Below are 13,333 nucleotides of genomic sequence, written 5' to 3'. Positions count from 1 at the left end.
GAAAATAAAGAAATCGTGATGAACTCCACACACAGACACCATCATGTTTCCTGAAAACTGTGTCAGAATCAACAATGTCATGTCCTGTAGCAGTGGACAGAAGATGGCTTTCCAAGTCATCAGTAAGCTAAATGCCATTATGTTTCTGCAAGGAAATAGCTATAACAGCATGCCAAAGAAAAGGGCAGTTTTGATGGCTGAGTATTCTGAAAATTTGCATAGAAAAATAGATTTTATTTCTGAATGAACACCAAGTACCTTTAACGCCGAGTACAAGAGTTTTGAATAATAAAAGCTCCTGTTAGGTAAATTTATGAAAAAAGTGCAAAAAGTTATAACAATAATACGTACCCTTCAATACATTCTGCTCAGTGAATGTATAAGTGCCTTTGAATCATTTATGCCTACGTGCGGGAAACTGATAAATTTTGAACAAATTTAATTGAAATCACCCCTGGAGTGAGTCTGAAGGAAGGATTAAATGTAATGGTCTCACAGAGTGTCATACTGTAGCACTATACAGCCAACTAGTCTATTTTTTCTCAATAAAAGGGTCTATACCTCAGTCAGTATGTGAATGTGTGTTTAATCACATCTCAGAAATGAAAATCACTTTACTTTGCCCTGTAATGAGATGTAATGAGACTTAAAGAAGATGTTCAGGCTGACAAATCACAAAGTTTAACTTCACTTTAATGGAGTGATACAAAGATACAGGATTTTTGCCCATACAATTTTAAGTGCATTGATGTTTTGTATCTCACATAATATCCCGTGGCCTTATTTAAAAATATGTGAAAGGAGAAGGACAATGTAGGCCATATTTGACATTTCATTGAGCCTGCAATACCGTCAGTGGAACGTCATGGTTGTATCTGTGTGCAGATATGTTTTCAAACGTGTTATTAATCCTTATCATTGTGGTCTTCATGATCTAAATATTCATGGTCTCATCCTGCATTCCCCGTTGTGCAGTTTTTGTTTTCTGGCAGCCAATTTTGATGTTTTCTGTATTGTAGCAGAGTACGGTAGCCTCACTACTAATTGAATATGGCAGAATCCCACCCTGTATGAAGATTTTATGGTTAGAAGTAAATATTATATTTATATATATATTTATTACTATTTTTAAGTGTTTCTAACTCTGTTGTGTTTTTGAGCTTGTTCCTGTGTGATAGTCTTTATAAAGTACATTTTTCCACAGCTAATCATCATCTATATTCCTGAGGAGCATCCAATAAGAAACTGCTATCTTGTACACAAAGGCACTGCAGAAACATAGAGACAGCTGATGTTTGTGGGAAGTGTGGCCATTTTTGACCATTAGTCTATACTCTGAGCTGTATATTTAACACAACAGCTAACTACTCTATTAAATTAGATTTTAGTTGTGGGGTGCAACCAAAAGTACAATTTTTACTCTGTAATCCAACTATACCTCAACTTCTCTTATATAAAATTGAAATAGCAATACCAGTTCTTTTACAAAAGTATCATGAAGATAAATTAATTAATCTATGCCAAATTAAGATAAATTAATTTATGTGGTGAGGAATGCCATGGAAAATGCTCATGAGGAAAGTAATAATTCCATATTCAAGAAGGGCTTGAGTTAAAGCTGTGTGAAGAATTGATTTTTCACTTCATTGGCTGACCTGAAAAATTGTGGAAAAAATCAATTTTGGACCAACGTGAAGTGATTTTCTCTCATTTTTCTCACGGGAACACAGAGATGGGAAGTAATACATACATTTTGTCTCAGACAAAACATTTAATTTGTCTAGAAGTGGAATATTTCATTGTCACCTTAATTATTCATATCTTTTTAACAAATTGCAGGGATATATTCTTAAGGAAATAATCACTTCAAGCTTAATTGTTGGACAGTTTATTGCTATAGAATAGCACGGGAGGATTTGATTTTATTTTTTCGCGGTTCCCCTTGCCTTTCTTTCATTGACTGAAGTAATTTTTAGCACATAGTTGCATTTTGGGTGAAAAAAGTACCCAGTAAATATGGATAAACTGCCTGAATCATAACCATGATAATCAGTTTTGGTGAACATACAGATAACTGTACTGACTTAAGCAGAAAAATCATCTTTATTGCACACACAGCACCACCAATCCTTCAGCATCTTCTGCTTTAGCCTTCAGCACTTTCAACATTCATGCTTCATCTTATCACAGTCTATATCAGCATCTAAATATTGCTTAGATGGCTGCATGTTCTCTTTCCGAACCACATCTGATTGGTATTGCATCTGCCACTTCACTATAAATATTTCAATGGTCATTAGTGACAGGTGCCAATGACATGACTGATATCAAACACCATGAGAGTAATGTGATTCAAGATGTGTATATTATAAAATAACACCAGACCGCTTAATTGCTTGCACACAGCAATTGCACTATCTGTCCATACAAATAGTTTTTCATACTACCTGGGGAGGTTTGGGCCACTCAGCTCCACTATATGCCTCATCCTTGGCTCCCCTCTTGATTTTCCCTGCAGGACTTCCTAGCTCCAGTTATGGAAGGAAGAGTCCATGTTTTCTTTCTAGTCTGCCACAGTGCACCAAGCATTGCCTGCACTAGTGCTGGAGCTAAACAAAGCTATTGGAAGACTGGGAAATGTTTGTCAGTATAAGGAATGGAATGGTTAAGGTAAGAACCACAGAGGCAGGGATAGAAGGGGAGTCCTTGAAATCTCAGTGCCATCTTGGCTTTTAGTCCTCAATGTGGACTGAAGCCCTAAAGAACTAGGCTCCCTGTAGAAGTGAGATGGGTGTGGGAAGATTAAAATATGTTGTAAAAAGAGGAAAAAGGACATGCCCCTTAAAATATTGTTAACTCTTTGTCCAAAATGGGAAATAATATTATAAAACTTCTGGTAGATATGAAAGCTCTGTACTGTAAAAAGTTCAAATGGTATTGGCTAATGGGCACAATTATTGGGATGGTCACTTTTTTGCTGGAAACTTTTTTGCTGGTCAAGCAATAACTGTCACAAAGAATTTGGTGTGCCACATCCTTTTGTGTAATGCATTCACTTTCTTTATGTCTTCTTTGTCACACGCACTTAGCAGTATGAAGGAGCAGAAGACCTCAGGGCAACTTCAATCTGGAAAAAAATTAATCTCAGGCTGATGTCACTCTCACTTGTAAAAGACTCTAGTATGAATGAAATATTGGCAGTGTGATGAGAAGTATGCCTTAAACGACATGTAGATAAAACAAAATATTAAACAACTGCTCTTAAATAGTCACTATAGATTTTTTTTTTCTTGTGACTGTATAAAATATACTATCAGAATACACAACAGAGAGATGAATTAAAGCAGCGTAGGCAGCAGGGTGCAAGAATTCAAAAAATAGATCTATTCTGTCCTACTCTGGCTTTTTGTGTGACTAGTTATTAAAACTTGTTGTTTGTTAGATCCTTTTCGAATTATGTGCCAGCATCACAGACTTTTAGCTTGTTTGTTTTTTTGGTATAAGATCTTTTTTCTAATACTTGGAGAAAGTAGTTGCATTAGTATGAAGTTCTCAATTCACAGGAGGAAAGGGAGCATATTTTGATGACTTCTGTAATAATCTTGTTACACCGGCAATAGTATTTATACGTATCATACATAAAATACATATACATAATCTGTTCTTATGACTCCATGTTTGTATGTTTTTTTTTTTGTTTGTTTGTTTTTGTCAGTACTGTCATCTTTTATAGAAATATTTTCAGCTTTAGCTCTAAAGGGTATGCCAGATTTTAATAGCTACAAATGTAGGAATGTTTTTTTGTTGTTGTTGTTTTGTTTTTTTTTTTAATCTTGAGGACTACCTCAAATGCCAAACTTGGCATTATTCTCTACCTCACTTGTCGACTAGAGCTCTGGTATTTGTAGATGTGGATTGGGTTGAACTCATAAAGTGGAGATGAAAAACTACACAAAAAACATACCAAAACAGGTTAAGTGCCTCTGTTATTGCATTCTTGATACACAAGAACCCCTGTAACAAGAAATTGAATTCATTTTGAGTAGCAGAATCTATGTGGTAGTTCTTTGATCTTTAAATCTACCCAGTAGCCAGGGCTACATAATGACCACGCTCTTCTTTCACCAGCCTCCTCCCTCCCCCAGTGCCAAAGACAGACTCCTGATGGCAAAGGGTTGAGTCACATGTGTGGTCTTCACATCTTGAGGAGCCAGTTATACTGCAGGTTTTAACTATTTTTTCCTTCTCGAGTGCTTGTCCACTGAGACCTTACCCCAGGTGAAATTCATTTCACATTTGTAAATATTTATGTTTTAAACTGAATGTAGTCAGTATGCTCTCATCTGAATCAGATGTATACTATTTGCTACAGTTCTCAGATATGCACAAGAACAGACAATCATCTGTGTAATGACATGAAAGAATTAATGGAAAAAAAAACATTTCCACTAATTTGAAATCCAGTAGTATAGAGAAGAATTCCAAACATTTGTATTGACTTGTCTTTACTCTCTTTAAGTCTTATTGAAGAGACAAAGAATCACCTAGACTGTGTTCTGAATTCCTTTAGGACAGTCAGACCACAGCATAAAAGTTGAGTCATCTGCATTGACATTCACTAAGATGTAGTTCACAGAATTTCTATATCCATGTTTTATCCGTCTTTTTTTTTTCTTTTTCTATGAAATGAAATATAGAAATTATCTCAGGATGAAGAATTTGAGAAAGAGTTTTTAGATCAAACTAGGTATATGAATAATAAAATATTACTATAATAAATGGAATTAATCAAAGAGTTCAAAAAGAATTTGCATTTTAAAATAAATGCTACTGATATGATATATGTATTTCTTAAACTGAACTGACTATTACAAAGAAAGTGTCAAGCTAGAAGCCAGTCCTTAAAAAGGACTCCAGTGGAGAATTCAGAGATCTATTGATCATTCTGTAGAAGGGTAGGTATGGACATCTGATTTTGGTATAGGCAAACTGGCAATCAGCAAAAATGTCCCTAAACCACAGATTATGGGATATGAACAAAGTCAAACATCTCTGTTGTCTGGTTTACCATTGTCAAAAGATGGGACAAAATGGGTAAAGGTCCACATATGATTCAGGAGGTCATTCCTCTGTATTCCTGTTATCTGAGACCAACTAATATGAAAATATAAATAATTTCCTATGCTGAACTATCACTTGTTCCAGGGATTCCAAATCAGTCAGATTTCCTAATGAAGATGAATAATTAGCAAGCAATGTTTGATATCTAATGAAGAAGAGTGTAAAAATATAGATTAGCTACAGGAAAGTGTTCTCTGCAAAACCTTTAGAAAATCCTCCAGAACCTCCCATAGACCATGTGAATACAAAGGAGAAAACAAATATACTAAATCTTAAAACTGGGAGTCAGTCCAGCCAATGCACTGAAGCAATTGTCATTACTAGGGAGAACACGAAGAATTTGAAATAGATAAAGATATTTTAGTTCTGAAACTAAAAAAAATCTTCCCCAGCACTGCAGAACAATGTAATTGTTCAGTACCAAAGACTGCAAATAAGTTTTCAGCATAATCAGATTTACCACTAGCTCCACTCTGAAGCCACTAAAAATTACAAGTCAGACACGCTTTTTTTTTTTTTGGCTTTTTTTTTTTTTTTATTCTCCAAAACTAGCCAGTTGGAATTTTATGGCATGTTGAATTGATTCAGAAAACCATACTAAGTTCCTTTACTCCTAAAGCCATTTAACTTTTATGCAATGCTGTTCTACAAAGCCAGTCCAGTATTTCATGTGAGCTCCTACAGAGAACACTAATTGTCTATGAGCTAGCATTTACACAAATAATTGTAATAAAAAAAAATTAGGTGGTGGTTTACTGAAGGTTATAATGGGACAAGCTGAAAGAACCTCATTGTCTTTAATTGGGTTCAGGAATAACTATCTTAGCAGACTCCTCTTTATTTGTCTCACTGGCTTAAGATTCTGAAAAACTGACTTGCACTGACAAGCCGACCTTGACTGTCAATAAATACCCAGTTGGTCTTTTATTTTGATTACTTTAAACTTTCCTTTGCTAAAACTTTCAGACAACAACAACAAAAAAATCAGAATGGGAAATAGACTTATAATTTGTCCTGGCACGGAGTTTATTTTTAAACTGTTCAGAAAACAAATTATATTTCTTCTATCTTCCAGTATTGGTGTTCTATGAATTACTATAATGTTTAAAGAATACAGACATCAACTTTTATTCACACTTCATTGATTTTTTAGCTTATTGCATTAGGATTTTTAAGGGTTTGGTTGTGGTGGACTTCATACACATATAAACTACATTTTAATTAACATAATACCTTATGAAACTAGAATTCTAGTAATTTCCATGTAAGACAGCAGTACTATGTAAATTATATCTTGAAGCATGGTAGCATTTTGTGTGTATATCTTGACAACAAACAGCTGTAGGACTCAAAATAGGATTGTAACAGAAATTCTACACTTTTTTTTTTTTTTCAACTTCATAGGGAAAATACTGGGAGAAGCTCACAAGTGAAAAATGCTTGTGTGATCTAGTTCCATCTAAAAAAGATCTAGAACTTTTGAAAAAACATGAATAGCGTCATTCATCAAGGCCTATTAAACTTTTTGTTTGGACCTTGCCTCACAGACTTTTTTCTTTGCTGAGCTTATTTCAACATTAAAAAGACTTTAAAGTTTCATGAAACACGCAAATAAATGGGGAGCTTTCCTGATGATTTCCAAATGCAATCATCCTTAAGTGAAGCTTCTGTCATGAGGGCTGAGGACTAAAGGATCTCTTGTAACAGGAAAGAAAGTGTCTCCGTTATACTGAGGAGAGATTTCTTTAAAGGAGAATGTTGTGGGATTAGTGTTGCTCTTCTAAATCTGTGCTCTCTCCAGTAACTTTCTTTCTTGATTTCTCTTCATCCTGTAGCATTTTAAGAGGCTGAGGGACTTAGATGTTTTCAAGATCTAGAGGACTGCTGGGAAATTTATTTTGAAAACTGACAGTATAACTTGTACACAGGTACTAAACCTAAATCAAGTTAAATAATTTTGTTCACAAGTCTGTTCACATATTTTTATAGAGCTGCCAATGACAGTCTAAATATATTTTCTCTTGTATTATGCTCTTTCATATTTCCTCCTCTGTGGCTCCAGACTTCATTCCAGTTTACAAAAGTTGTTTTGCTTTCTTCTTATGGGATCTCTTTAAGTTTGGTTATCCCCTTCTCCTTCTCCTTGACATTATACTGCTATGTGTGCACATTTGTCACATAATGTGGTCATCCTGTAGCCTAGTCCAATACCCTTATCCAAATCAAAGCTAAGCTCCACTCTGACCTTACTCTTTCCCTCCTTAGGTCTCATACAATTTTAGAGCAATGTGAACTTTCAGTTTCTGCACTTGTTTAAACAAGGTACACCAAGTTAGCATCAGTTTTTACAGGAAAAGGCTTACTCTATATTATACATTTGTTAAAAAGGTAGGCTTTCAATCTCTAGAAAGTAAATTACTCTAAAATCACAGTAGCAATTTTTCCCCCACCCATGCCCTTGCACAATTACCAACCATATCCAACATGAAAGGGTGGGTGGGGTTATAGCAGATTGAAAAATTCCCATGAAAAATAATTCATATGAAACTACCAAGTCTTGAAGCAGCAGATGAAAAGTATTTACTCTGGAGAGGTCCTTAGTTTTTGTTCTTTTTTTTTTCCTTCCCTTAATTTGCCCTTTGTGGTCATGGCTTGGGGCCTGAGTTAAAAAACTGAGAACTTAACCTTGCTGCTTCATTTTTACATTACAGTAGCAGATATTGCTGTAAACACAGTTGCCCTCTAACTGAAGGGTTAGTGAGCCCAGTAGAAAAAGTGCAGCTAGTACAGAAACACAATAAATTCCAAATGCATTACTTCTTCCCTTCTCCTTTCAAAATACAAAACATTCAACTGCACTAGATTCTTTGATTTTTGATAACAGGGCTCAGTTTCTAAATGTAATGTGCCCCAGGTTACTTTGTAAGTTTTCTTGGCCTGTGATCAGGAGCACACCTGACAGATGCAGACTACCTCTCCAGTCACCTTCATGTAATCCTTCATGTTTTGTATCAAAGAATTCCTCCAGCAGTTGAAAGCAAATTTATCCCCAAAGGTATTTATGACAAATACAATAATTCCTTTTAATGCAGAGACTGTTTAATCCACGAGCCTATTAAGTACAGTATACCTCCAGCAAACAACCATTATGTCTTATTACCATATTGCACTTAAAAATACAATTAATCCTTTAATTGGAATCTAAAATACATAGTTTCCTCTATGCAGCACCTCTGCCGATAATAATCTGCAAAAAGTGGTATCCAAAAGTTAATTAAGAGCAAAGTGTTCTTACATACTAGGCTTCCTGTTCAGACACAGAGTGGCTTGATGTTATTGGTGCTTTCCCTGATTAAAAGGATTTACGATACGTAGTTTTGGGAAAGAAACTCTATAATTGCTGCTAATTGCCTTCATTTTTTGACGGTTGGATATATTTCACATGGATCTTGTTTAAGTGTGCTAGATATTTTCCAGGCATATATATTAAACTTTTCCTTTCATTAATTCAGAAACCAACTACAAGTTTATTTTCTTCCTTGGTGATTACTCTCCAATCTGTTTTGGTAAAGTATTTTTCCATAGCCAGTGATAATTACACTTAAACAGAGAATAAAAATAATTGCATGATTAAATTTGCAGATTTAGAGCTCAGAAAATATGATCTCTATTCTCACTCGAACAACTGATTTACTGTATCATTGAGGAAGTCATGGAAACTCTCAGCTGCTTTTCCCCCAGAATTTCTCTGGAGAGCGTTCACTTTTTAAAAATATATCTTTGCCTGTGTGATTAAAGCTAATTGATAATAGTGCAAGAAATGTTATCAGAAAATGAATATTGCAAATGTAGATATATTGAAAAAATCATATGACTTATCTGCCTACAAATTCTAAGTAGGACATTTTATTTAGTTAAGGTATCCTCAGTCAACTTATTCTAACTTGAAGTAGACAACACTATTTTGTCCCAGATAAGTTTCCATCTACAGCTGAACTCATCTGAACAGCTGCCTTATGCTGGTTTTGCCTGTCTTTTAGCCTGTACTAGATCAAATATGATAGTTGCTACTGAAGGAATTACTATTGGTGTGTTCTAAGAGGCAGTTGAGGTTTCTTTCATACAAGAAGCACACTAGTGACTATTGGAAATTAAGTGATTTTTTGTTTGTTTGTTTGTATTAGTTTTTATTTTTGTTTTCTGCTGGAGCTGTTTTACCACAAACATAGTGAATACATGGCATCAGAACTTGATGGATTTGTATGTGTCCACCTCTTGGAACAGGGCACCAACAATCTGTTTCTTAGAGGCTTCAAGTGCATAATGGAACTACACTAGTAAGGATCTCTGTGGCGGCTTATTTTGAACTTGGTAGTAAGATTTCAAAATCCTGTGGTGTGAAGCAGTCTTGCCAGTTATGGTAGATAGACAGACTCTAGGACCATATTGCCAGTCAGTTCATCACAATAGGAATAGTCTTGTGATGTGAAACAATTATTAGTGCCAAGAACACAGAGTCCATGTTATATATGTGTTTTGAAGAGTAGGGGCTGGGTCTAATGTGTCCCCTGGACTGAATGCCCACTGGCATCTGTAGTATATTGGGTGCATTTTTGGAATTAATATTCCAACTTAGTTTCATTTGAGAGAAGTCTAGTTTGTGTGCTCTGAGGTTGCTCTGTACAGCAAAGGGTGATACCAGGGACATTAATTCTAAAGAACTGTTTTGACCCCAGGTAGAAAAAGTCAAAACATATTTAATATTAGTGTAAATTTTTTCCTTAATTATTATTGTTTTCACAGAAAAATGTTAGAGTGCCCTCAGCTATTTTCTCTCTGCTGTCTGTAAAACAAAAAGAAGTAACAAAACATGTACAATGGTATCAATTAATGAACTCTTGTTCATAATAACCTTGAGAATCGAAGGTAGATGACACTAGAGAATGGTTATTTCTTTAGTCTGTGATTCATAACTTCATGGTACTCATCTGTCTTTGTTTTTGTTATTTTTCAGCCCGACAGGACAGCAATATTCAAATGCATTTGTTTCATTATCAATGTAACATTTATTACAAAATCAGTCTGTTATTAGCAAACATGCTGAACATTGAAGGTTTTTCTATGGTAAGAGCCAGATCTCTACAAAACATGCATAGTTGGTTGATTTGCATCTAAGTTTCAAAAGCTGCCCTAAAAACCTTCAATATTTGGCAAGATCTTCCACCATTTACTAGTTTTTAAAATATGTTTATTAAAACATGTTTTCACCTGTTTTGTTAATCCATTTCATTTTTTAATGAGCACATCTCATGATTCCCTAGATGTGTAGGAAATACTACATATTTGCAGAGGCATTGCTTGTACAATTATTTTTTTAAAATTCAATTTCTAAAATAAGTAAAAATTAAAAATTCAAAATGTGTCAAGTAACAGTGTCTAAGTACTGATTTTAGTACATGATTAGTATTCAGTGACCACCAGTTTCACATATTCAGGGAATATGTTTCCAAAGGAGTGAGTCATAGATACCAAGTGTAATGAATTTTATTTAACTAAGAATCGGCATAAACATGCTTTGTAGTCCTATATATTTTTTTTTATCCTCAACATTATAAACTCCTCATGTTTAACAAATTTGTTTCCACCTATGTAGTATAATAATCTTACTTCACTTTTGATTTTATAGAAGGAACACACAGATACTATTTCATATCTGATTTAAGTGAACACGTTCATACTTGCTGAGGTAATCAGTTAGATTTCAGTCTTCCCAGATGAGTTATCTGAGTGAAAATACCTTTCTGAAAAATGATGATGTGGGAGGTTTTCCCCTTAGCAACTTTATATACAAATTAGATACATGTGCATCTGACAAATAAATAAATAAATAGAAGTGTAAGAATTAGTTTTATAAATTATTTTGGATACAAAAATCTCAAGTGATTGCTGTTAAGTATGAAGCTGTACTATCCAGTAGAAACTACCAGAAAAAATATATATAGTGTTCATTAGTTTGCAGTGGAGCAAAAATATGTACATTTCATCATGTTTTCGTACTTATGACCTGTATAATATCAGTATTTGTAAGTGTTATCACTAAAATTACTAATCCTGCAGCTTTTACTTGAAAAAATCTTGTGCGTTGCATTTTCATATCTTTTATTTTCAACTTTATTTAAAATCTTAACTCAGATGTATCCTCGTGATTTGACTCATGTAAGAAATTTACCTTTAATGTAAAAAGAAAACGTCAGGAATTAGATCAGACTCAGGGGCTGACATGCCCTGTGCTCCTATTAGCCTTATCTTAATTTTCTTAGAAATTATTTATAGATTTTTTTAACATGAGACTGTTTTTTAATCAAAGGCATTGCATATTTATTCTGCTATTACTGTATTAAGTAAGATTTATATTCTCATCTTTATAATCAATAGTACAGGATATGTAGGTGATTTTCTTTTCTTTTTTTTTTTTCTGGCAGAAAAGAAAATACATGCAATAAGAAGAGAGAGGGCATAATTTCATAATTTATTTTAGACTAAATAAAGTTAAAACTATTTGTAAGATTAAAAGTATTTCCTAATCAGATTTGGCCTTGGGTGCTCTTAAAAAGTATCTTAAAGTGAGACACAGAGACATCTAAACTTGATGTTTACCAGTGGATAATCAAATAGAGTTTGTTTTAAATATGGTTGTGTAACTTCTGCTTATTTGTTTTTAAGTTACTGTATAGTGCTTTGAAACTATAACAGGTGAGTCTGGTGGCGAGGAGGAAGAAGTCAGATTTATATATTTCTTAGTCAAAATTTAAATATCCTTCCACCCTCACAGCCGATTAGAGTAGTAGACTAGAATAGACTAGAATAGACTAGAATAGGATAGTTCAGTTGGAAGGGACCTGCAAAGATCATCTAGTCCAGCTGCCTGACCACTTTGGGGCTCACCAAAACTTAAAGCATTGTCCAAATGGCTTTTGAACATTGACACACTTGCAGCAAAAAACACCACTCTAGGAAGCCTGTTCCACTGTTTGACTACCCTCATGGTAAAGGAATTTTTACTAATATCCAGTGTGAACCTCTCCTGGGGCAGTTTTTTGCTATTCCTGTGCATCCTGTCATTGGTTACCAGGGAGAAGAGACCAGCCCTTCCTTCTCCACTTCCCCTCCCCAGGAAGCTGTAAAGGGCAATGAGGTTGCTTCTTGGCCATCTCTTCTCCAGACTAGACAATCCAGAAGTCCTCAGTCTCTCCTTGTACAACATGCCTTCCAGCCCTTTTACCACCTTTGTTGCCCTCCCATCCAGATACGGACAATTTGTCCCTTTGGATGGTTTCAAGTGACTTAACATCCTTTTTATATTGTGGAAACCAGAACTGCACACAATATTAAAAGTAAGGTTGTACCTTAGTTTTTACCATCAATCATAGCAGGAGAATCCTCTCTTTTGACTAGATACTTGTTATATAGGTAAAAAGATAATGTGAATGATCTGGAACAAGAAATGGAAAATGCCTTTTGTGCTTGCTGTATGGACCCAAGTTCTACAGGGATATTGCAATACTATAAAGCTTGCAAATATACAGTCTTGGCTTCTGGAGTAGATTTATGTTTGTATGTATTGGATGTGGATGTTCAGGAGCTAATTCATGTGCAGATGTTGATACTGACATACTGACAGAGGGTTGGAAAAAAAAAAAAAAAAAAGGAAAAGGATACTATTCCTCAGCCTTCACTTCTTTAGAAAAAAAAAAGCTCTATTTTCTTCATTTTTGTATCATCCTAAATGTTTCCTAGCGCTGATCATCCCCCTTACTTCCCTTTGGACTCTGTACTCTTGATCTACAACTTGCTTAAGTTCTTTCTTAACAACTCCTCCTTCTCCTTCTCCTTCTCCTTCTCCTTCTCCTTCTCCTTCTCCTTCTCCTTCTCCTTCTCCTTCTCCTTCTCCTTCTCCTTCTCCTTCTTCTCCTTTCTTCCTTCTATTTTTTTTTTTTTTAATTTTAATTTTAATTTTTTTGAGGGGGAGAGTGGGAGGGAGGTGTTGACAAAATGGCATTTTTAATTTTTCACTTTTAAATCCTTGGTGCTTAGCTGTTACTTTGCCAGTTGACTCTTTTCCTATGTTTCTTCCATTCATCCGATTTGCTGTCCCACACCCATATCCAGACTCAGCAGTTAATAGTTTTCAGTCCAATTTTCTCCAATCTTC

General features: G+C 34.8%; 1 long non-coding RNA gene across 13 annotated transcripts in view; it reads left to right on the top strand.

Moving 5' to 3' along the window:
- Positions 1-13,333, top strand: part of LOC121065940 — a 101,180-nt gene that overhangs the window by 25,612 nt on the left and 62,235 nt on the right. For all 13 annotated transcript variants that reach the window (XR_005817420.1, XR_005817418.1, XR_005817413.1 and 10 more), the window contains one exon: positions 2,519-2,670. This is a non-coding gene — a long non-coding RNA (uncharacterized LOC121065940). The remainder of the gene's footprint in view (positions 1-2,518; positions 2,671-13,333) is intronic.

This window comes from Cygnus olor, chromosome 2 (assembly GCF_009769625.2).
Source record: "Cygnus olor isolate bCygOlo1 chromosome 2, bCygOlo1.pri.v2, whole genome shotgun sequence".
In the NCBI taxonomy this organism is placed as follows: Eukaryota; Metazoa; Chordata; class Aves; order Anseriformes; family Anatidae; genus Cygnus; species Cygnus olor.
Note: the sequence above shows the minus strand (reverse complement) of the source record. Positions and strands in the feature narration are given on the sequence as shown.